The sequence below is a fragment of the Sinohyriopsis cumingii genome, chromosome 15, assembly GCF_028554795.1.
Source record: "Sinohyriopsis cumingii isolate HCF-2022 chromosome 15, ASM2855479v2, whole genome shotgun sequence".
Lineage (NCBI taxonomy): Eukaryota > Metazoa > Mollusca > Bivalvia > Unionida > Unionidae > Sinohyriopsis > Sinohyriopsis cumingii.
In genome coordinates, this window is record NC_142975.1 from 42724566 (window position 1) to 42750412 (window position 25847).

Consider the following 25847-nt stretch of genomic DNA (forward strand, 5'->3'; position numbering starts at 1 on the left):
AGCCTTTGACAACTTGTGTTTAAAATTGAAAACATATTCAAGAAGATGAATTTCTGCATATTCATTTAAAAGAAGCTTCTCTTTTAACAACTTCGATAGTCCACGGACAGTGTGTTTGTTGAACTGATTCACTAACGACAGACAACAATAAATGAACACCTTCATCCCAATCCTTTCAAGTATCAAAACAATATGACCGAATCATATTTTTCAATGGTTGATATAACCTTTCTAAAGCCCTTTGACTTTCAAGCTGATATGTAGAATAAATGGGTTGCCTACGTCATGCATAACCTGCTGGAATATTCCAGACATAAAATTTGATCCTTGATCAGATTGGACAGATTTGGGAAGGCCAAATTGAGTTTTTAAAAAATATCAAAGCTTTTACTATTCTTTTAGTTTTAATATTCCTCAAGGGAATTGCGTCTGGGAAGCTTATGATTGCACACATTATGGTCAATAAGTATTGGTTGCCTGATCTAGTCTTCGGTAAGGGACCGACACAGTCCTCCATTATTATGCTAAATGGTTCATCAAATGCATGAAAAGGTTGCAGACGAGCCTTGAGATTCTTCTGATTGAGTTTTCCTGTCATTTGACAAGTGTGACAAACTCTGTAGTATATACAAACATCCCTTGTTTGGCCAATAAAAGTGATTCAAGAGCTTGTGATAAGTCGTACTGATTCCAGAATGACCAGCCAAAAGATTTTCATGGGCGAAACTAAGAATTTCCTGTGTGTACAAGTTTCAATTTCATAGTTCACCCACCACTTGTCACCAGCAGGTACCTCGGGTGGTATCCATTTTCTCATAAGGACCCCATTTTAAACAAAATAACAAACGTTGTTATGTGGCTTCAGTTTCAATAATAGCTATCTGAAACAAACAGGAGATCTCAAGATATTTTTCCTGTTTGACGACATGTGATTGTCGTTTGTCACCCTGATTGCAATAAAGAGAAAAAATAGACAAAAAGAATCACTGTAATAAATGCCCTTTAATTGACCCAAAAGGGGAGCAAAAGGTGACCTCATCAAATTCCTGACCAATACTTGTGTCAGCTAAAGGAAGAAGTTCTTGATCAACATCATTCTCAAGACCTTTATTTTGCCATAGATCTAGTAACTGCACATGCTGAGAATAAAACGGGTATTTTTTTCAATAGAATATACTTTCGGATCCAGGCAAGGCTTTTTAGTTACAAGTGGATTAACCACAACCATATCTTCAGCTAGGTCATTGCCTATTAATAAATGAATACCTTCGATGGCTAAAGACAACAATGTCCCAACTGCCACGGGTCCAGAGACTAGGTCTGATCGCAAATTTACACAATTTGAGAAGACCATTAGCAAAACCGCAGTCTACTTCCTGAATAAGAAAACTCCCATTAGAAGAAGATTTACCTGATAATAAAGTTCCTGTGTCCCTTAAAATTTAATTGAGATAGGAGTGGCCTAATCATGATATATAACCGTTCGACATGAATGGCTCATAATTCTCCAAAATAAAATCAGACCGGGATTTTTATTTGACCCAACAAATGTATTCCTTTCAATACATCATTGTGACCTTGACCTTTGAGAAATAAGAGCATCTGCAATAGGTCTGTCTTCATCCTGTTGCTTATTTTTCAGTTTGTTGCAATCAGAAATAACGTGCCTTTCTTCTTGCAATAGGTACACGTAGGAAGAAATAAGGACTTCTGATCAGTCTCATCAGAAACTTGATTTCTAAAATTTGTTTCAGTTTTAAATTTAGAAGTGCTCGTATTAGGCTGAAATAGCTTTTTACCTAAAGACTGCTGAGTGGAAGACTTACTGACAAAAGAAACTTTCTGAGCAAAGAACTTTCGTCAGCTGTGAGAGCAGCATTTTCTAAAGGTTTGACCTTATGCTCATCAAGGTTAAGACTTAACGTCACTATAGACGCAATTCTTGATCTCTTCAACTAATATGAGTTGTCTCTGATGTATCTGATGTTCGTAATCATTACCAACTTTCTTGTCTAAGCACCACCTGTCAAATAACTGCTCTTTTCTCTTGCAAATTCAAGATCGGTTTATCAAGTTTCTTTTTATAGTTCTTAAACTTTTTCGATAAGCCTCACTACCAATTTATAACCCTTCCATATGCTTCCGTTAACCAGATCATAATCAGCATTTTGTTGTACTGACAGTGAATCGTGGATGTCACGAGTTTTGTCAAAAAGTGAGCTTTGTAATTACAGATTCAAATGGTCTTTTGGCCACTAAAATGTGTTAGCAATATTTTTGCAAAATGATCAAAATATTTATCTACTTCTTTTTTTTTTTAAACGTGGTGCTAACCTAATATTCTTAGTAGCATCAAAACTTGAATTTGTGTGTAAAGTGGGAATATTCTTTTCACTTGCCAGTTCTAATTCTTATAATCTAAATTTAAATTCCGTTTTTTCCTTTTCTCTTTCTCTCCGAAACTGTAGTTCCCTCTCCTCTTTCTCTTTTTACATTTGCATTTGCATTAGCCTATCTTCTCTCTCTCTCTCTCTCCTTTAAGCAATTGCAATTCTCTTTCTTCTTTGTGTAATTGCATTTATCTCTCTCTCTCCTCTTTAATTGCATTTGCATCTCCTATTTCTCTTTCTGTACCTGCAATTGTATTTGTGTCTCCTGATGCTCAAGCTTTTCATTGATGTATTTTAATTTCAATTCGATAACTTGCAAGTTAAAGATAAAAGGAAACTTACCAACCAAAACCAAAGCAGTTTTATGCAAAAGATTCTTTTCCATCAAATAATGAACCAAAGCATTTCTTATGTCTTGTTTCATTAAAGAAGCCTTTTTCAAGGATTAAAATTGTTCCTGGGTAGGATTTGAAATAAAGATCTCCACTTTCGATGGTATTACAGAAGCTTGTTGGTTTCACCAATGATTCCTAAAATGTGCAACAGTATATGAGACTTAGAAAATTCCAAAAGAAGGTTAGTTTAAATTTCAAGAACAAAGTTTTCTCAAATATATTTGAGACATTTGTATCCAATGGACTTGCGCACAATTTTCTCTTACGAAACTATGCTCTTAAAATAAGTAAAAGAAAACAGCGAAAACCATCAAGGTTTGTAAAATTCAACAAATAATTTATTTCCCTAGAATACAAAGTGAAAATATAAATAAAACTTACAGCTTGCGAATGAAATCCCAAAATAAGTTTAGAACTATAGACACAAGTCCTAAAAATAAAAGTTCTGAATCAACTTTAGTGGAAATTTAAATTAAATCCAACACTTAAGCTCATGGTCTGCTGAGGCTGCCTGTATCGTGTTGTTATACCAACAGACTTTCATTGAACATAGTAATATAATTCTAGGTTTGAGTTAACTATAAATCCCTGTAAATGTCTTGGTCCAAAATATTATTTTTATGAACTTTCTGTATTTCCAGAGAAAATATCAATGAATTAAATAACTTTGAGAAATAAATTCCAGCCCAAATGAACTTTTGGACACATCAATAATACAAAATTGCTTCTGTAAATCGTAAAGCACGAATGAAAAATCTTTCCAGTGTCAATATTATACAGTAGTCTACTTGACCTCATGTCACAATCAGCATTTTCTAAGAAAACAATATTACATATTAGAAACTAACATTCTAGAAACCTCTTAATGTTAAGAAAATAAAATGTAATTTGTTATTAAAAAAAAGGTTTGTTACTTAAATTATAATATATAACCTGACCTATGCCAGGTACGCCAGGTAAATTGTAGGGGAATTCCAATAACCTAGACCCATACCCAAATAAACACGTTTACTTTTATTACTACTTATCCTGATATGAAACCCATACTCATAGGGAATATTTCAGCTATATATTAGTTGCTCACAAAATAAAAAGATCAATAATTATGAGCAAGTAGAAAAACAAAACTTGATTTTGGACAAGGTTAAGTCTAACGTACAATATATATATATATATATATATATATATATATATATATATATATATATATATATATATATGTTCTTAATTCGCCTTTTTCGAAAGTCATCAAACAAGGATAGATTTAAAATTACAGCAACATGGATTCAAAGCGATACCCGCATAATCGTGAACTGTTTGAAAGGTTTCTATGCTGACGTTGCATGCACGTATTTAACAGCCAACAACTGCTTACTGAACATGACTTTTAATGTCTTGGGAATAGTGAAAAACCGCAACGGAAAATAATGCCAGAACCTGTTATAAACATACTCATGTTTGCTTCACCGTAACAAAAGATGAAAGTTCAGTACATCGTCTAAACGGACTTTGAATGTCTCAATGTCAAAGTGGATTATCGGGACCTGACAAATGAATATAATACAACACAAGTTGTTGCCCAAGTCCCATGCGGATTTCGTTAAACTGATGTCACCAAAGTTGTATTGTGTCAAGGACTAGGTTGAGGTGGGATTTTTTTAAAATCGAAAGGAGCTACAGCTAAATCGATTGAACAACAGCTTTATTCGCTTATTACCCGCGATAATATTCAATAGTTTTTCGCAGCCACTCACTGCTGGATCTGTGAAGGAACTTTTACCTCCAATGAGACTGGAAATTACATAATGCAGATGAATACGGATCTGCACATTGCGGCTAAAAATGAGTTTCAGAAAGATTTCTTTAAATGCATATGACTATTTCTCATTCGGAAAAACCATGGAGAATCAGCACAAACGAATCTGAGTCGACCTTCTAATTGATAATGAGCAAGATAAGCTTCGAGGGCTCATCGCTGATCCGGCATTTGTATTTTGAAAGATCTTTGTTGGTGGACTTATTGCCGTTCACAGCAAAAAATAAATCGAAACTACAGCTCACAAAACCATCCGTGCTGGATTTACGAAATTTAGTATGATAAGATCTAACAGTTTCACCAGGATCGTGTCAAGATGTTGTACACAGTTAAAGACTCTCTGCTGATATACATCACAACCAATGTGTACGCAGGCATGGCTGAACCAAGTCTAGTAAACGAATTTGATACCAGTGATTATCGGAAAGTACATCCATTGTTTAGTTTAATAAAACGGTTTTTGGTAAGTTTAAGGATGAATGCTTGTTAAAACTAATCGAAGAATATGCGAGACTTCGACTTAAAATGTATTAGATTGTTGCTTCACCCGGTGGCGCTGATAAATTAAAAAGACAAAAATGTTCCTAGGGTTATTGTGCAAAAGGATCTCAGGCATGATATTGATGTGGAATGTCTATGGGATCAGCGTTAATTCGCGCACGCGGCAAATATTATACGGTATCGGAAACATCATGTGAGTATGCACCGATGTACTAAAGTGAGTTTGCCACCTTTTGATACCACGTGATGGATACTCCCCGATGGAATTACCACCTGCCCCTTTGTCCATCATGCAGTTGTGAATCAACGTTGGCTGACGTGTCAACGTGTTAAAATAGTTCTTCAAGACAGTTCCGTTTTCGCTGCAAGGATTCGCGACATCATCGCCGAAGACTTTTTTAAAACTTGTGTTTGCGTTCACAAGTATCGGGATCGCTGCTCTACCGTTACATGTTTGAATTCGAGTTGGATTTGTCTACGTGTTTGCATGCAATATTGCATCGATATGAAAACTTGATTGTATTATATGCCGTATTATTTAATGGCAACACGAAAAGGGAAACTTTTAACTTCATTGAATTGTCTCCCAAAGCAAATACCGGACCATTCAAGCACGGTGATTTGTTTCCAAAATCAGTTCGTGCGCTAATCATTGGTCCTGCTGGATCAGGAAAACCTCAACTGTTATTGAATATGATTTTACAATGGTTGACATGGTATCGGTTGTAGGTGAGTGCACCTTCGGATGATGATCAATTGTGTTATGATGTTCTCAAGGATTTAAAGAAAGTGGTGAGTGACAAAGCATTCACTAATTTTAAGCTTCTATCGTCGATTTCATTTCCTCAATTGATTATTTCGATACAAGTGAAAATAATGTTTTGCAAACGACGATACGATGCTCAATAAGCCAAATCAATCATCCAAGAATATTTTTAAGAGGTTGACACAAAAACACCGATTTGATTTATTAAACTCTACGATACACACGCTTGCCTTAAGTGATCCGTGACAACATTAACTTTATTTTTTATATTTGTGGCATTGACATCCCTGGTCTTGCAAACTTTCTTTGGACTAGGTGTGCCGCTGACCACTTAATTTTGTGACACATTTGAGAGACTCACGAAGTTCCCGTGTATTTTTCTAACTATTCTCTTGAAATAAAAATGATCGCCCGTCTCTGGATGAAAACGCGTCTCGCACAACTATTTAACAATCATTTAAAATTTATAGTAAGAAAGATCCTCTTTCGCCAGCGATGTCAGTCGTAGAAAATATGAAAATTGACACAGTAAAACCTCTCGCAAGCACCAGGAACTGATTGTAATGTTATAGAAGGTCAACGATATGTTGCAGTCAAGACAAACTTTGAACACAGGTTTGCACGGCAAATTAAACCAAAAAAGGAAATGGTGGAAATTGCAAGCATATTTAAAAGGCAACAAGATCGACCGTGGGACAGGTGGCGGCTCATACTGGAACAGGAGAAGAACCAGGTCCAGTTCGTAAATTAGCTAAACGACCCAAGGATATTTAGAAATTCACAAGAGCAACTGCAGAGACTATTAAGTTTTGCCTCATATGATTCAAAAGTCAAAGAATACGTAGGTGGAATTGGAGAAGATGTTGGTCTGATTGCAAAAGGTACCCGTATACTTGATGAAGACGTTAAATATGCAGTTACCTAGATGCAAGACGTACCACCAGAGTACAAGTCGGAGATGTAAACACCGATTCAATACTTAAAGAAACAGCTCACCAGACGATCCTCAAACATCCTATACGTGTCTTTCTTTACAGACTCGACAACTGGAAAGAGTTATGGAAAAATTACCATCAGGGACACATTACAAAAACATGGAAATGGAAGGGAGTTTACTGGAAGGAAACGAGCTACCGGAGATCGGTGGAGTCAGTTTGTAAAAAATATTTAATGCATTTATAGACGGATGAAATGAAGAAGGTACAAACGTATTCAGAGAACATATGACCTAAATGAGTAATACAATTATAACCACAGCAAACATATGACAAACAACTTCCATGTGAGGAACAAAAATTTACACCAATACACAAACCAAAACGTGCATCACCGAAATGAAAACCTGAACAATGTCGATTTAGCACATGAAGAATATAAGAAGTAACAATAAAAAAGCAACAACCAAACAAGAAGTTCTTGATTGCATGTGTGACCCTAACGACCTTGCGGATCAAATGGACGTTAAAACATGGTGGTAATCAGATGTGCGTCTGAACAAGTGAGTGGAATTTTCAGTTACTACTTCGGTTGTTGGTGTCATTATCTAAATGTAGGCAGTAATAGCTTTATAATTTGGACTTTGAACATTGAGTAAACGGCTGCAACCTTTTGAAATGCTGATTCTTTTGGATGGAATATAGTGGTTAGGAGGCGGCAGGTGGATGGTGAAATAGTCAAAGATGTTTTTTCCAGATTGGCATCAAGTTATTAGAAGCAGCAGACTGACCATCAGTAGATGTTCGCTGATCCTTTGCTAACTATCAAGGACGAGAAAGAATCGAAAAGCCCATAAGCCTCTCAGATCGTGTAGATCTTTTCTGAAGCAAGTGACGTTTGTGATGGTGATAATGATGATTCTTTCAGATAACACGTTTTGGCACCTGGATCCGTTTAAACCAAAGATGTCTGATCGATATCACAAAGGTCATGTCAAAATAGCCGATCGACATATATTCGTTTTACCCTTATGTATAAAGACGAGCATATTATAGATCTTCGATACGCAGTTCGTATTGTTAAGACTAGAGAACCCATTTACCGCGATATATTACGGAACTAGCTTACGTGACGTTCGTAGATTGTTCACAGGAGCTGAAAAAGTGCTCGAGGAATGGTCTTCGCGCGCTTCACCAATCACTAAGGAAGTTAACATGCGAGTCGTTTATAGCATAGAAAATGTCACTGGGGATTGGTCAAAACATCAGGAATTGCGAGCGGTTCAATCGATTCGATATTGACAACTGTAATGATTAGCCACATGAGCACAATCGAAATAGATTACGCTATCAACATACAAATTGCCAGCAGATGTTGGTAAAAGTCTTACTGAAGCCGCTCAGTAAAATAGAATTACAAGTACAGGACACGCCTACGTTTTACTTCCATGTGAGGCATTCTCGCAAAATGAGGGAAAACGTTTACAAGACAACGTCGCCGGTAATAATGATCCACAGTTGGACTTGTTAACGACGGAATCATTGCGATGTTCAACAACGCGCTTTATTCCGTCGACCCAAAGGAAATCAAATGAATTCTTGACAGCGTTGACATTACAACAATTTTTGGACTCACCAGATGCAGTGATGATTATAGAAGATCAGCTGGTCAAACTATGATGTTTATCAAGGATACATCTGATAATGTGCATTTAATCAGGCGACTTCGAAATTTTGCAGTCAACGTTGATGTAGATATTCCATCTGTAGCTGTAGGCCCTAACAACGTTTTTAACGGTGGATTCTCACGGCGTTAGGGACAACTTCGTGGAAACTCATTAAGAACTTGGTGTGCAATTCCCCTTGTCACATATATATATATATATATATATATATATATATATATATATATATATATATATATATATATATATATATATATATATATATATATATATATATGTATGTATGTATGTATATGTGTGTGTGTATATATATATATATATATATATATGTATATGTGTATATATATATGTATATATATATATATGTATATGTTTATATATATATATATATATATATATATATATATATATATATATATATATATATATATATATATATATATATATATGTATACGTTTTGTAGAGATGTTTGCAGGGTTTCTTTCTGGTGCCATACACACAGTCAATCCGGAAGAAGAACTCCAACCACGCAATTTGGCATGGTGCGGGTATCTCTAATGATAGAGTTAAATTAGAAACCTTAACACTGTGGATGCCAAATACCACAAATGCGCACTCAACAAATAATATTAATGGCCTGTTTCCATGTGAAATATGTACCCAACACGGTCGTACTGCACCAAATACATGTTGTGGCGTTTCAAACTACAACACAATTCGATGACCTAACCCGTAGTAAGATGGTATTTGACAGCTTCAAAGTGACTCAAGTTTATCTTAGGTTAAACGGTCATCAGGGACCCTCTGAAGAAATATTGCTTGACTATACAGAAGTCCGTCATATTGCATGTGCATATCACAGTATGTGGTCGTATATGAACTGACATAAAAATGTTGACACTTTCTTGCAAATTTCCCAACATCGCTTCATTCATTACGTCGTACCCGAGTTATTATATTTCATTGAACGCCTGGAGTTGTTCAGGAAATCTATTGTTGACATTTATTGTATGCACGTGTAGGTAACAATGGTAGTAATTATCGATGTTCAGCCGTGCTTCTTTCGGACAAGATTCTGTTGCTGAAGGGCGCGGGTGGTCGAATGAGGGTCCTCGATGTGCCTGAGGAAAATTGATAGAGTAACTGAACTTAGTATGTCTTTAAATAATACCGTCCTATCACGAAGCGAAGATCGGCCTTAGTAAATAAAATCAGTCTGTGAAAATAATAAACGCAATAAAAACACGACTGTGGGGTCACACCGATGCTTTCTTCAACAAAATTAACTTGAATTGAGCCAGTGTGGTTGTCCTAAACCCAACTCGATCAGCCTAATGAGGCCAAACAAAAATAAACTTACCTCATTGACATTAAAATTATTCAAATTAGAAGTGATGCAATTTCAAAAGACGAGTTAGGGGCTCTGAACAGATTCAGAAGCGGCACTGAAAAAGGTGATCTGGAAGGTTCATAAAAAGGAAATCGCGTTCAATTACTAGGAACAAATTGTTGAATACAATCAGGAAGAGGTCTTCGATTGTTTTAATGTTCATAAACAGAATAGCAAAACCTGTTAACCTTTGAAGAACAGGAAACAAATGAATATAAACAAAAAACAATTGGTAGAATTATTTTTGATAATGTAAATGATTTTAATAAACCTATATCTTACATATTTACGGTGCGCGAGTCCAGATCATATTTATCGTATCAGGTTATTACAGTGGATGAGTTAAATTAACAGCATTGATAAATAATCAGCCTGGTCCACAAACCCGACACCGGTACAAAATCTTTCATTTATATGACATCAATATCGATGATAACTAAAGATGAAATTCAGTTAGAAGCATGTCGCAATTATTCATACGAATAAGTAAGTGTCTTTGGCACTTCTGGTTGCATATTGTAATGGATTCTGACCTCGGCGATGTAGCTGCAGGGTCTTAGACCGGTTGACGACAGCGGATGCTAACAGTGATGGTGATCTTTTTGTATAGCAATTATGGACCAATCAACATCAGAATGGTGTTACCAGATCCTCGCATACACCCTAATATAATCTTGTTAAGAATAAAATAGGAACTGATAGTTGTGACCACGCTACTGTGTCAATACCGAGTCGAGACAAGCTTGGAGTAATCGCATTAGCATCATGAAAACGTCAAATCGTTGAATGCACCACCAGGCGCGAAAACACATCCGGGATGGCTTCTACAACAACGAAGCGGAACTCACCGCTATATGTACCCCAGTTATGTTCACCAATGATTTTGTTACACCAAATTGACTCAGTTGGAACAAAAAATTTCTCGACAATTATTCAGCAAGATCGCATTTGCTCGGGTAACAAGTTGTGGACCACTATGAGAACCATCGTTTCAAATATCATTTAGTGGTGTATACGGTATAGTTTTAAATGAAAAGGGTGCACAATCTCCGGAAATATAAATATTGCACAAGAAGAATTTTTATTACATTGTATGAAATTAATACTAGTTAAAAATGGGTAATTGATGAGGTGTGCGTGTACGTGTTTCACCTGATTAAGGTCAGCCTGTTGAGCAATTGTATCATGTGATTGCGTTATTAATAGAAGAACTGTTACGGGCCTTAAATGTTATCGACGTGAAAAATAATCTAAGCGGAAAAACATCTGTAAGATTAAACCAACATAAGAACCGCGCAACTTGAAAAATAGAAACTTGCATGTCTTGTCGTTAATGCTATTTGTGGAATCGCCGCGGCATCAACTGTTGGTCTGGGTGTGGCTTGAATTACGGCAACAACAGCCAACATAGATGCTCCAATCGGAATTGTCGGGGCTAAATCGATAACGATCGGTGTTAAGGGTGGTACTGGTAAGATAAATTCGATACAGCTATATTCACGAATTCAGGACTGCTTTAAGTGGCACCAAGTAATCACAATATGATTTGCACACTGTATTCGATAGTTATCGAGGATAAAATAATTAGCATGACCGAGTTCGAAACGGTCTTGACAGAAACGTAAAACAATGAAACTCCGAGCCCAGATAAGGAACCGTGTTTTTTTAACGGTATTACAGGCAATAAAAGTCGAGTATAACAATATCAAAAGCGATTTAGTTGGTTACTGATCAAGGTCACGGACTCTCTCTTATATAACTCTGTTGTCTTGTCTGGCCACTTCACTTTTGTGGATTATCAATCCACGGTTTGCACAAAGTGTGCATCTTTTATTTACCAAAAGAAACAAAAGTCATAGAGACTAGGAGGCCGTGACATATGGATCAGGAACAAAAATACTAAATCGCTGTAATAACACTATGTGTGAGTTTCCTTTGACTTGTCAAGTTAAATTAATAATATTCTTTTGTTTTGATTATTATAGGTATCCAAAACTATGGACCATTTGGACCACGCTGGTATACTCAGTTTGAATTATTTTTTCTATATTAGGCAAGTTATTGTGGCATCAAGTAAGTGCACAAACTATCCATTGCACCTTGACGAGGAGAAACATTAGGGCATGCTCGTTTGAAAATTAACATAGTTTGTGTATGTTGACTCATAAACAAAAACCCCACAAAACTCGGTTCTTGCACAGTGTGGACTGTTCCTGTAGAATACGTGTTGTACACGTAATCAAGATGAGGTCAGGAGTCTGGAAATTTTACAATTGCAGCATCTGTAGTGAATATCATGGAGACTTAAAGGACAAATTAATGTTCTCACCCTGACAGCAAGTTTATAAAAGTGGATAATTCCAATTTTTATAAATGAAACGGATTTTCTGCAATACGATTGGCTGTAAACGGTCACGTGATACTGATCTGGAATTTTTTACACATCGAAAAATTCTGGGGCTACTTTCGGTTTTTGTGCTGTTTGCAATATAAATAAACATTGCAGACTTTTCCATGTAAACGATTATTTCATCTTTTAAAAAAATTTATTCAGCAAATAAATATAAATTATACCCTTTTTATACTTTTACAAATATTCTGTGATTGAAATGCAGAGTTTACAATTTGGCGTTCGTCTGCTACATAGTCGCGCAAAACAGTCGATTACGGTAATTTTTCGCTGCAATTTTATGCAGAGATTTTTTTAACGATTAGATAACAAGGAGATAAAATAAATAATAGCAGCGATTGAAGCAGAGGAAGATGAATTTGACAATAATGCGATGGATGTTACAAACGCTGAAAATGAAACAGAACAAGAGAGATTGATACATTTGCTCATACAACACCCCATTACCTCAGCCACCCTAGCCAAACACAGCAACAACAATAATAGCGTGGGAACTGAGTCAGTCAATATTGAGGCCGCTGAGGGATATAAACCAAGATTCAAGAAATTATCTTAGGAGGACTTAAAAGTTATTGAAATAAATCAATGTTCAGAGGCTACGAAACACAAAAATGGGGCATTGTCGTTTTCAATGGTAATTTTTTTAATTTTTTATTTTAATTTTGTTTGCTAATTTAAAAACCGTGTGTGGGTGTTGGTGGCATGGTGAATATGACCACTTACACAAAAATAAAAACAAATATTTATGAGACCATTATTCAAAGACTGAATAAAGTTTTTAAAAGGTAAAACTACCATCTCCACTTATGTGACTTAACATCATTGAAAAATGTATATAATAATCCATAAAGGTGATTGTTTTGCTAACTGAAATTATTTTGGATGTGAAGTCATTAATTCCTTCCAGCACTCCAGCACTCAACTATGCAACCAAACAGAACATATGGCCGGTTTTGCGAGCAACTCTACATTTAACAAATGCACGTTTAATTTCACATTAGATTACTGAAAGGGTCTTGTTAAGTATTAACGCTGATGAAAAAGATATAAAATGTTATTCCTGTATAGGACATACTAAAATTAAAAAGAATGTTATTTTTTATATGAAATAATTATGCTGACACCATGGGTAGCCATTGCCTAAGATGTAAAGTATGAAGTTGCCGAATAAACGTAACTGTGACAACAGTAACATTTCATTTGACATTAGCTCAGTGAACTGGTCTTCACAAGTATTACCGCTGTTGAGAATGATATAAAATGTCATTCCTGTATACAATTTATTTAATTGTTACCTTTATGTTAGCAAAGGGTAGCATCATCTTGTTCATATTTCCGTGTCGTTCAGTTATAAAATCTATTACGATTTATGGTTTGGTTGGAAATTTATTCTAGCAGACTTGTTCATTCCGTATTAACAGTTGTTATGTAAGGTCATTTCATCTGACGTAGCAGATGGGACTCACTAAATTTGAACAAGAATGTTGTAAATAAACTAAATGTGTTGAAACCACCGGTAGCCTTTGCCTAAGATGAAAAGTATGAAGTTTCTGAATAAACGTAACTGACAGTAGTCAATATGTTCTTGTGATTCTGTACAGGTTATGTATTATGGGGCGATGTGAAGCGGCGAATGAAAGGAAAGTACGCACTACTTAAATTGGAATGCATTGTTGCTTGAATAAGTTGATTTGACGAAAGAAAGGACGGAATTGGAATTATAAGGATTAAATGATCATGGTTGGGTATTTATCGATGTGTACATTTTACCTATCACTCACAAAGTAAATAAAGTCCTTCGTGAGTGATCAGGTAAATTTTACACATCGATAAATACCAAACCATAATCATTTAATCCAGGCCCATAATACAAATTGCATATTTCAAATTTTATGCTGAACCAGATATGGAGAAATATCTACATTTATTAGCATAGTCCTTGGGGAATAAGAACAGTCTGAATATGTTGAATCACAAAATAACACAAAATACCACGTATTTTCAGAAGGAAAAATTTGAACATATGGAAGAGTTGAAGAATATCCCTGCACCCACCAATCGAACATGCCCTTCTTCAGCCGGGTCCGAGGAACTGAATAATGGGTCTGGACAAATTCATTTGCAAATTTCATAGCCTTGCAACTGGTATGTTCAATTGTTCTTTCTTTGGTTTGGTTTGTGTGTGAATTATTAACGATTAAATCGTTCCTAAAGGAAAAATTTGAACATATGGAAGAGTTGAAACATATTGCCAGCACCCACCAATCGAACATGCTCTATTTCAGCCGAGTCCGAAGAACTGAATAATGGGTCTGGACAAATTCATTTGCAAATTTCATCGCCTTGCAACTGGTATGTTCAATTGTTCTTTCTTTGGTTTGGTTTGTGTGTGAATTATTTTTGATAAAATCGTTCCTAAAGGAATTAATTTACACTGATGATCTTAAATTTAGAGAGACAGTACTGTCAAAACATATCGAAAGTAGAATTGGAAATTCCCGTGATTTCCAATGCTGTAAACTTAGTTAATAAAGAGAAGTTGTTTATTATTATATATTTGACTGATATCACAGGAGTCTGACGTTTTTTCAATAAAGTACGATTAAATCTGTGACAAGAGAGTTATGCGTTGGTACGTTACTGTATTTTGAATGGATATGTGTACTTTTCAGTCTTTTGGCGATTCTGAAGCGATAAAAGACGCGTGACAAAAGTCGAATAGAGGTGGGCGTTGGTGTCCCACTTGCACTCCTTGTGTTAATTTATAGTACCGATAAGGTGATTTCGTGTTGTCAGAGATTCAGTCGTACTTTATTGATACAACGTTAGACACCTGTGCTGGTATACAGCCAGTACTTACAAAATAACCTCATTACCTGTTGCCTGAACCTGAATAAAAGATGTAATAAATAAAAAAGGGTAAGATAATTCTTGCCCATGCATTAGAGCTTTTTATTGGTGAGTCAGATTTTTCACGTTTACGTACCTAACCATCAGTTGTAAATAAAAATGTCTATACTGACAAATTTCTTGTGCACAACTAATACGTATAAATGAGACAGGCAGACAGAGAATTACTTATCTAACTACCTAGTTCTCTATCTAAGCTCTTAACCTTCTGCACCAAGTAATCATATATGCATGCATGCATATATATTTAACAGCATATATGTCTGCCTAACAACGGATATTTTAATAGCCACATTCCTCGAAACGAGCATAACCGCATAATCGTTCAAGTATAAATCAAGTAATTCCTACATTACTTCGTTCGCAAGGACATAAAAATATATATATCTACATATATCAATACTTTCATTCATCCACATTTTTCATCCACATTTATATGTGCTTTTTCCGTCCCTTGTTCCACCCATCTATCCACTCAAGGGCGTGGGGAATTAAAATGTGTTGAATCTAGTCACATACAAGTTTAATGAAGAAGAAAATGCTGGTTGAAATGACTTCGCCGTGATACTAAGCTCCAAGACCCCGAAGACAAAATGATCAAATCCACAAGACTGTTGGAGTTATATCCCTTACAATACACCATTGTTTATGCTCAGTACAATTTACTACTATTAATATCATACAACATATTGAATTAACTATTAATATCACATACACTTGTTATAAAACAATATATCAACATACCTAATTATTTACATTAATAACAGTATAGTCTGAGGTACCGAAATGCTAAAAAATGGGCGGGTTCGGATAAACAGATATTGCGAGAGAGAGAGAGAGAAAGAGAGAGATGGGCAAGTTCTGATAGATATTTCTTTTAAATTATTAACTGGACAATACAGTGTAAAGAACGTTACAAAAAAGAAATGATAAATTATAGTTTGAGTCAGCCTCGCCTTTAAATAATCCTCCTATCACCTCCGTCTCCACTGCAAAACGAAAATGACTTGAACTGTTCGAGTGTCGTCACCTGATGTAGTCTCAAGATACCATCAAATGATTGGTCGTGTGGCCCCTCACAGCAAACATATAAAGTTAATTAAGCGTTTTGGAGATTGGGATCATTCAAAGAAATGGCCCTGGCAATGCCTCTCTCTCTCTCTCTCTCTCTATATATATATACGTATACGATGCTGGACCTGTATACGGACGGAATCGCCAGGTAAATGCACTTTTTTATTATTATTTGTTTTCTAATCGTTTCGGCTTGTTAAAGTTAACTTGCAGATTACCACAACGTTTGCAATAATTGAAATATGCTTTGCATTAGAGTGAGTTAATCATTATTTTCAAATTTCAAAGTATTTGAATATCACGTTACAGCTAGACCGGTGACAAATTGTGTGAGAAAAATTGACATGTTTTCTACAATGCATGCAAAATTGTGAAAATAATGAAATAAAATTTAATACGAAGTTTAAAATGTATGCATTTCATATTTTATATGTAAATTTCAACTAGTTTGACTGAAAGTAATAACTGAAACTATGAACCTCTTTCATTATGTCCCACATCAACTTTAATTAAATCAAATTGTCTCTTTTTATTATAAACACCTTTTCTCTCCATTAACTTTACATTGTCACAGTCAGTATTTCTCCATACAGCAATATTTCATACTGCACGACATACATTCTTGAGTTGGGAACTACTTTTTATTGTAAACAAACAATGTACGCCCATGTACGAATGTTAGAACCTGCAGTAGTGAAAGTATCATTTCGATCATAAAAACATATTTAGGAGAAATGTTCACAATGATTGGAAAATTGAATGCTTCAGACTATGAACCGTGCTTTGTAGAGTATAAGAAATTGTTTAGAAAGGCACATTAAAGTCAAAAGCAATCCAGTCTCCCGCACGTATATCCCATTTTTCAAGCCAGTCCAATCTCTTAATTCGAAAAAACAAATACAAATGAAGAAATCTGGTTTTGATATAAAGCCAAAAGCCTTGGAACAAATTAGTTAACGAGGAAAAAGCATTATTTTCAGCTCTCTAAATGGGCTCTGAACCCCAGCTACTTTGCAATTTTCGATTTTATATTTGAGAAAATGTTTGGATTTATAGTACAAGTCATACCCAGGTCATGTATTTGGGTTCCCTCAGACATAGAGCATGCAAGTGATACTGCATACAGATGTGGCATTTATAGCCGATAATAAAAATGTCAATAGATGTTCTTACCTTTCTGAATCACCACTGTCCTCAAAATGTACTTTTTTTTGTAGTTATTTCTGCTAATTAGAATTACACGTGTTCCAAAACTTGATCCACAGCGCGAAATTATAGTGTAATTTATAATAAATTTTCAACACAAGTCAGATTTAAAAGAGGAGACTTTACTGCACTCCAAAACAAAATCAATTTGATATACCCTAATAATTCCCATTTTTATAAATGAAACGGATTTTCTGCAATACGTGTGGCTGTAAACGGTCACGTGATACTGATCTGGAATGTTTTACACATCGATACATTCTGGGACTAATTTCGGTTGTTGTACTGTTTCCATTGTAAATGAACATTTCATACACGTCATTGTGAAACGATTGTTTCATCTTTAAAAAATTTTGTTCAGCAAATAAATATAGATTATACCCGTTTTATACTTTTTTCAAATATTCTTTGATTAAAATGCATAGTTTATTATACAGTTTGGCGTTCGTCTGCTACATAGTTGAACAAAATGGCAGATTACGGTGATTTTTCACTGCAATTTTCTGCGGAGTTTTTTTTAACCAATTAGATGACAAGGAGTTAAAAGAAATAATAGCAGTGATTGAAGCAGAGGAAGATGGATTTGACGATATTGCGATGGATGAAACACTGAAAATGAAACAGAAAAAAACAGAAATTGATAAATTCCCTCACGGAGCGTCCCATGACCTCCGTCACCCTAGCCATACACAACAACAACAACAACAACAACAATAGCCTGAGAACTGAGCCAGTCAATATTGAGGACGCTGAGGAACATAAACCAAGATTCAAGAAATTATCTTAGGAGGACTTAAAAGTTATTGAAATAAATCAATGCTCAGATGCTACTAAACGAAACACACAAAATGGGGCATTGGCGTTTTCAATGGTAAAGTTTTAATTTTTTTATTTTAATTTAGTTTGCTTATTTAAAAAACGTGAATGGATGTTGGTGGCATGGTGTGAATATGAAGACTGACACAAAAACGAAAACAAATATTTATGAGAACATTATTCAAAGACTGAATACAATTTTTATATGGTAAAACTACTATCTCCACCAATGCGACTTAACACCATTGAAAAATGTATATAATAATCCACAAAGGTGCTTGTTTTGCTAATTTAAATTATTTTGGATGTGTAGTCATTAATTTTGATGAAAAAGAAATTACATAACTTTTTGCGTTGCTATTCTTCTCAAGAAATAAATCTTCTGTATAAATTTAAAAGTTTTTAAATGTTGAAGGTAATAATTACTAATGTCACCATATTGCATACATAAATCACAAACCATAAGTATACGATATATGTACAAATTGCAGGAAATGTGTGATTTGTGTGTGTGATTTGGATTTTTTTAACGTAGCTTTAACAATTGTTCAGTCATATCGCTACAATCTCTGCAGTGTGACAGTTTATAGTGATGTCTAACACTGGGGCATCATGCCGCATACATGTAGAATGATGTTCCACCCAGTCACATTATACTGACACCAGGCTGACCAGTCCTAACACTAACTCTTAATGCTGAGCGCCAAGCGAGGCAGCTGTTAGTACCATTTTTGTAAGTCTTTGGTATGACTCGGCTTGGATCGAACCCACGACCTCCCGCATCCGATGCGGACGCTCTAACCACTAGACCACCGGAGTGGTTATTCAGGAAATGTTGTCTTTATGTGTATTTGAAAATGATCTTGCCAAGTGTAATAATTGTATTCTTATGAATATTTTTCTATTTACTTACAGCTTGGTGCATTGAAATTATTGGAAACAATCTTGACTGCAACACAGTCAGACCAGACGAGCTAAGTGGCAACTTAAGAAGGTTCTACGCTGAGGCACAACCCAAATTTTTATCATCCAGGGTCACAAAAATGCTATCCGATCAGGCGCAAGAATATTACAAGAATTGCTTGAAAAATGTTTGTGCAGCCTTAAACAGATACTTGAAGGACAATGGATAAAATAATGACATTGTCAAAGATAAAGAATTCAAAAATATTAATTCAATGCTAAATTCAAAACTGAAATTGAATTTAAAATAGGTATTTCAAGGCCCACCCAGCACTATCAAGTAATTTCACTTTAAGAATTAGAAAAAATCAATGCGTATCGTCAAAACTTTGATCCTGTTGCCCTTCGATTCAGAATATGGTATCTGCTGGCTATTCATTTTGTGACCAGAAGTATAGAATTTCACCATCAGCTGACCCCAACTTCCTTAAAATTTGAAAATGATGAGTCTGGCATTGAGTACATTACTCTAAATCATGAAACAGTTTGTTTTTTTTATATAAAAAAACAACAAGGTGGTGTTGATGAGAAGCTCGAAGAAACATAAGACAAAAGAATTTATGCAACTGGCACAAACACCAGTCCAGTGAAATCAGTAAAAAGTTTCCTTCAGAAATGTGATCAAGCAGCAAAAGCCTTATTTACACAATGCTGTAAAGAATCACTAAGATCTCCTGAATTCGCTGACCAATGGTATACTTGTGAACCAAAGCAATTCGACAAGAATGCAGAGTGCAACATTATATTGGTCACTCACTCCGTGCAGCAGAAATTCAAGCTATGAGTGATGCTGGGTTTGCAACCAGAAATATTTTGTTTATGAGAAACCACAAACGTGAGGAGTCTCAAAAAACTTACAGTCGAAGACCTAGCTCTGAACAAAAACAATTAATTAGTTCAGTTATGGAAACTATGGCTAATGGTGGTCGAGCTCTGTCTGTATCAGTCCCTAACGCCCTCCCTCCTTTCACTTCAGATCAAGCTCAGCAACCATTGATAGAATCTCGACTCCGAAGTTCAAAAACTCTAATTGGACAATCCTTCCAGCACAGCAGCACTCAACTATGCAACTCGACAAAACATATGGCCTGTTTTGCGAGCAACACTACATTTAATAACTGCACATTTACTTTCACATTAGATAACTGAAATGGTCTTAAGTATTAACGCTGATGAAAAAGATATAAAATGTTATTTCTGTATAAGACATACTAAAATTAAAAAGAATGTTATTTTTTATATGAAAATAATTGTGCCACCACGGGTAGCTATTGCCCAAGATGTAACGTATGAAGTTTGCGAATAAATGTAACTGAGAGTAGCGATATTTCATTTCACACTGAAAGAGTCTTGTTAAGTATGAACGCTGTTGAGAATTATATAAAATCTCATTCCTGTATACAATGTATTTAATTGTTACCTTTGTGTTAGTAAGGGATAGCATCATCTTGTTTATATTTCCATGTTGTTCCTTGATAAAATCCATAGTGATTTAAGGTTTGATTGGAAATTTAATCTAGCACACTTGTTCAGTCCGTATCAGCTTTTATTATGTAAAGTCATGGTCATCTGACGTAGCAGATGGGACTGACTAAAATTGAACAAGAATGTTGTAAATAAACTAAATGTGTTGAAACCACCGGTAGCCTTTGCCTAAGATGTAAAGTGAAAAGTTTCTGAATAAACATAACTGTGACAGTAGTCAATATGTTTCTTGTGATTCTGTACAGGTTATGTATTATGGGGCGATGTGAAGCAGCGAAAGAAAGGAAAGTACGCGCTATTTAAATTGGAATGCATTGTTGATGGAATACGTTTATCTGAGGAAAGAAAGGACGAAATCGGAATTATAAGGATTAAATTATCATGGTTGGGTATTTATCGATGTGTAAATTTCACATAATCACTCACACAGGTAACACAGAGTCATTCGGACTTTATTTACTTTGTGAGTAATCAGGTAAAATTTTTACATCGATAAATACCCAACCATGATCATTTAATCCTATAATAAAGAATATTTTTATCCTGCGTCTTCTAAAAGAATTTGTACTTTTTCAACATTATAATTTCAAACTGTTAATGACAGAACAGAAACTCGCGCATATTGCACGAAGGCCACTCCCTCTCCATTGTACGGAATTGGTCCAACAATAACTCCAGTCCATCACAACTAGAAAAGCAGAATTTCGTTGGATCGACATAAAAAATTCCCTCCATTCCAGACCAACTGGAAAAGTTGTTTTAAAGCGCAGTCATTCACAATATGAATCTATATTCCAACTTAAGTAGACCAAAATGAGATTTCTTTGTAAACGAATGACCGAGCGCGTGTTACGCTACCAAATTGAAATGTAGCTGGGCGGTACTTTGTGTGCATTAATGCGGTTACGGTGTTTTTGTTGAAAGACGCTTGTGATTTACTTTGGAATATAGCAGAAATTCAATAACTTTATTTCTTGGTGTGTTTTTTTATTATTCAGTCTTGGCTAGAAAAGCAAAGTAAGCATATAGTAAAAAGGTTGCAATATTTGTATCGAAATTAGTTTTTTTCTGAGCAATATTGCACTCCTAACTTCGTGATGTATATGTCAGATAAACTCGTTCATATTTTGCCATATAAACGTACTAACCTTTAAGTCTTAGAACTGAACATACATTCCTCATTCAATTCTGCTGACAATGTTTAAATATTACTGTGAATAGTGTGAGTATTGTAAATGTATATCACTGTGAATATTGTAAATGTCTATTATTGTGATTATTGTAAATGTACATTACTGTGAATATCGTAAATGTATAACAATATTCAGTCCTAAAATAGCGTGGCTGTTTTTTAAAAAAATGCAAATTTATAATATTTTTTTTTTCTTCAGTTAAATGAAACGACAGCCGAAGTCTGGTTTGTCGTGAATAATTTAATTGAGGACGGTGATATTTTGAGTTCGGGACACAGATAAACAACCATGGGTACTCAGGAAAAAAGTCAAGTCCCATTTGGTAAGACGCACCACGTGTTTTTCAGTTACTCAAAATTTGATCATGAATGGGTGAAGAAAACTGTGGAGACACTAGAAAAAGATTATGGATTAGTCTGCTGTTTTTATGATAGAGATAATACTCCAGGAGGATCATTGTTAACTTTTGTAGATGAAAGCATCCAAAATTCTTGCAAAATAGTTATTGTAATGACAGAGAAAGCAATGAACAGCAATTTTGTGAAGCAACAAATTGAAATGGCGATGTTGTATCGCCTAAATAAAGGTGAAGCCTGTGTGATTCCTGTGCTACTCGAGGATTGTGAAGTTATAAATTGCTTGCGAGTCCTGAATCATCTAGACGTTCGGGATCCGGTTACGAGAGACATATGGATGCCTAAGTTAGCACAAGTCTTGGGTGAGCGAGGAATTTCTTCATATTTATTTATTTATTTAATTATTTATTTATTTATTTATTTATTCAGTCAAACCTGTACTAATGGCAACTTTTACTCAGAGGTTACCTGTTAACGAGTCATTTTCAGTGGCTAGATCTTCCACCTCGGATGTAAGAGGTCGTGGGTTTGAACCCCGACCTAGTCATACCAAAGACTTATAAAAATGGTACTAGAAGCTGCCTCGCTTGGCGCTCAGCATTAAGATGTTAGTGTTAGGACTGGTCGGGCAGATGTCAGAATAATGTGACTGGGTGGACATGATGCTACATGTCTGCGGCATAATGCCCCAGTGCTAGATATCACTAGAAACTGCCACACTGCAGACATTGTAGCGATATGAGTAAAAATTGTGAAATCTACGATAAAATCCAAATCACACACACACACACGCACGACCCCGGAAAAACCTTATGTAAACGTTCTGTCACCTGCCTATTGTTTACAGCGTGTTCCCTAACCAAAGTGTGATTTCCCCCAGCCTTATGCGTCACTAGAGCGTATGTACGATGATAGTTCAATCTATGCAAACTGGATTTTCGATTCGTGAGGAAGGCATTGTTTAAATAATGGAATATCATGTGAACTGATGTAAAATAAATATTTATCTCGCTTGTACTCATAACTCAGCTTACGTTGACAGTGCAACTCGAACGTGTCAATATGTAGAATTGGAAAGCAAGACAGAGTTTAGTGCGAGGGTAGTTGATCGAAGCAATTCGTTTGCTTTATAGTGTTAAAAGTATGTGAAGTTTCGATTCATGGGTCACGACGAATAGCTATATATGCTTCTTTTTATTTCTTGTTAATAACAGGCTACTTACTTAAGCCGATTGTCGTTTGATCGTCGTTTTTTTAGCGTGAAAAACTAGATTGGTGAGTATTTTTTTTTAAGTCGGTGATGTTTAATTTATAGGATAGATTAAAGTGAGCAGACCTACATGTCTGTTTTATGCTGCTGTTTGTGCAATAAAGTAACACAACAAGAAACGAAAGCATTATCGTGCCTATCACACATATCCTTCGTTTATTTCCTCTTGTGCTGTTGCATCATCATTATGAATTATATTTGGATAGGAATACTATACTTTTTACATATTTTTTAACAAACCAACTATGTATATAGGACTATATCGTTGATTGGATGAGTAGTAAACAAAATCTATCAACTGATGGTATAAACATATACACAAAATCACATTTGCAAGTGTGAAATTTATATTTTCGAAAAAACGTGCATTGTTCCTTTTGATGAAAGAAGGAAATTCATTGAATGGTAAATATGTATTGTTGTTTCCATATTGGCTATCGATAACGTCAAATTATTTTGATGTAAAGTCATTTTGAAAAGCAAACATTACGATATGTGGATAAAAGTGTATAATTCATATTGACAACTAGACAGTGTCATTAAAATCATTAAATAACTAAGTACAATTTAAAATGTCTTACTATATTCAGAGTGCCTAACTGTCAATTCACTGAACTATCTGGGACTGACTCAGTAATATGGCTCCAAATTATTGCTTCATTAACTAAATTTATTTGAGCTGAGGTTAGGTATCCAATAAAAGCTGGAAAGATGGATTTCTGTCTTCATGAGATTTAGTTATTTTCCCTCCCCATTTTCAGTTTCCGTCGATAAGCATGAAACAGATATAGGCAGAGGTAAGTCTCCTATACTTTACCGATCTCACTTTAAATATGCAAGTAAAGCTATTAGCCTCACTGCTTTCAGCAAACGAAACAAAAAAGCGGATATTTGATTTAGGCTGTACTCGTGTACATTTTTTATACCAGTTTGGAAGAATATATGTCGTGTTTATTTATAATAGCACACTCACATATGTAAAGAGACCGACCGAAAATACAAGTTTAACATTTCCACATGCAGACCCATATTTTAATAAATCATTGTTATTTGCATGTATATCAACGGTACAAATTGAGAACAGGCATTTGTCATGTTACTATGTATTTCTGTATGATTGCTTTGAAATATATCTTCAGTATCAATATGCAGGTAAATCGATCATAAATATTGTGCTACCGCTAACGATAAATGACCCGTAGTACAATATAATGTAACTGCACCACGATACTATTTCCTTCAGTACCATATTTAGAAATCGTTCAAGATTACGTATGTAAAAGAAGCAAGCTTAAATGATTGTATGTATATTAGCACATCCTAGAGAATATATTCATCCAGCAAGTTATGTATTTCCAGATGAATTTGCATATTTAAATACAGTACCATCCGAATAATGCATGTTGACATTTCCAAGAGAGTGTATCCATATTGTAAGTTTTAAATAGCCATTTTTTCAACATTTACCAATATCAATTTAATGTGTCTTGCAAATATTATTTATTCGTTTGAGAAATCATTTGCTACAGAATGCTTGCTTCGCTATGTTATACAAACTATATTTCCATTATTATATCTGAAACGTCATTTGCTTAAAATAAAAGCTCCTCAGAAATAAAAAAAATAATGTCACAGACCACTTGTCTGCTTAAAATTACAAAATAAAAAATAAGGTCACTGACGCTATAAATCAAAGCGTCTAACTTGACCGAGAGTTTCTCTAATTGTCGAAATTTTTGTTTACCCACCGGAGGTCCCGCCTCTCTGCTGCTATTAATTTATCCAAAACTTTTATCAAGTCCAATACGATATCTTGTTCTAGGATCATGTAAATTTATTGTTATAAGCCCGAACAGGTTGATTGTGCTTGTGAAAAGAAATTTCTAAATTTAATTATATCCATGTCACCGCTACACCAAGTTTGATGAATATTTCGCAACGTGTGCGTATCGACTCCATTAAACATAACTAAAATATTACAGTTATCTCTGATTACTTTTGGTATCTGTGTGTATAGCTGAGTAACATAAATCACATCAGTGTTTTTATGTCTGCCACGTGAAAAATTCTGGCAGGATTTGATTGTTTGTCCAGCATCACATCATCGTACACAACTAAATTATTAATAAATCCGTCTAAAACATCAACACTCGGCGCTTCATCAATATCGGTTATAAACTCGATAACATCGTTATCTTCGTCCAGTAATCTTGCGTTTTCATTAAAATCTTTAAGTACATCATAACATCGTTGATCATCAACTGAGGGAGCTACCAAATACAACT

At 35.1% G+C, this 25847-nt stretch overlaps 1 protein-coding gene across 1 annotated transcript in view; it reads left to right on the top strand.

Moving 5' to 3' along the window:
- Positions 1–24351: 24351 nt before the first annotated feature.
- Positions 24352–25847, top strand: part of LOC149781697 (GTPase IMAP family member 9-like) — a 29652-nt gene continuing 28156 nt past the window's right edge. Inside the window, exon 1 of the mRNA XM_089934777.1 lies at positions 24352–24359. The gene's annotated coding sequence lies outside the window, so the exon portion shown is untranslated. The remainder of the gene's footprint in view (positions 24360–25847) is intronic.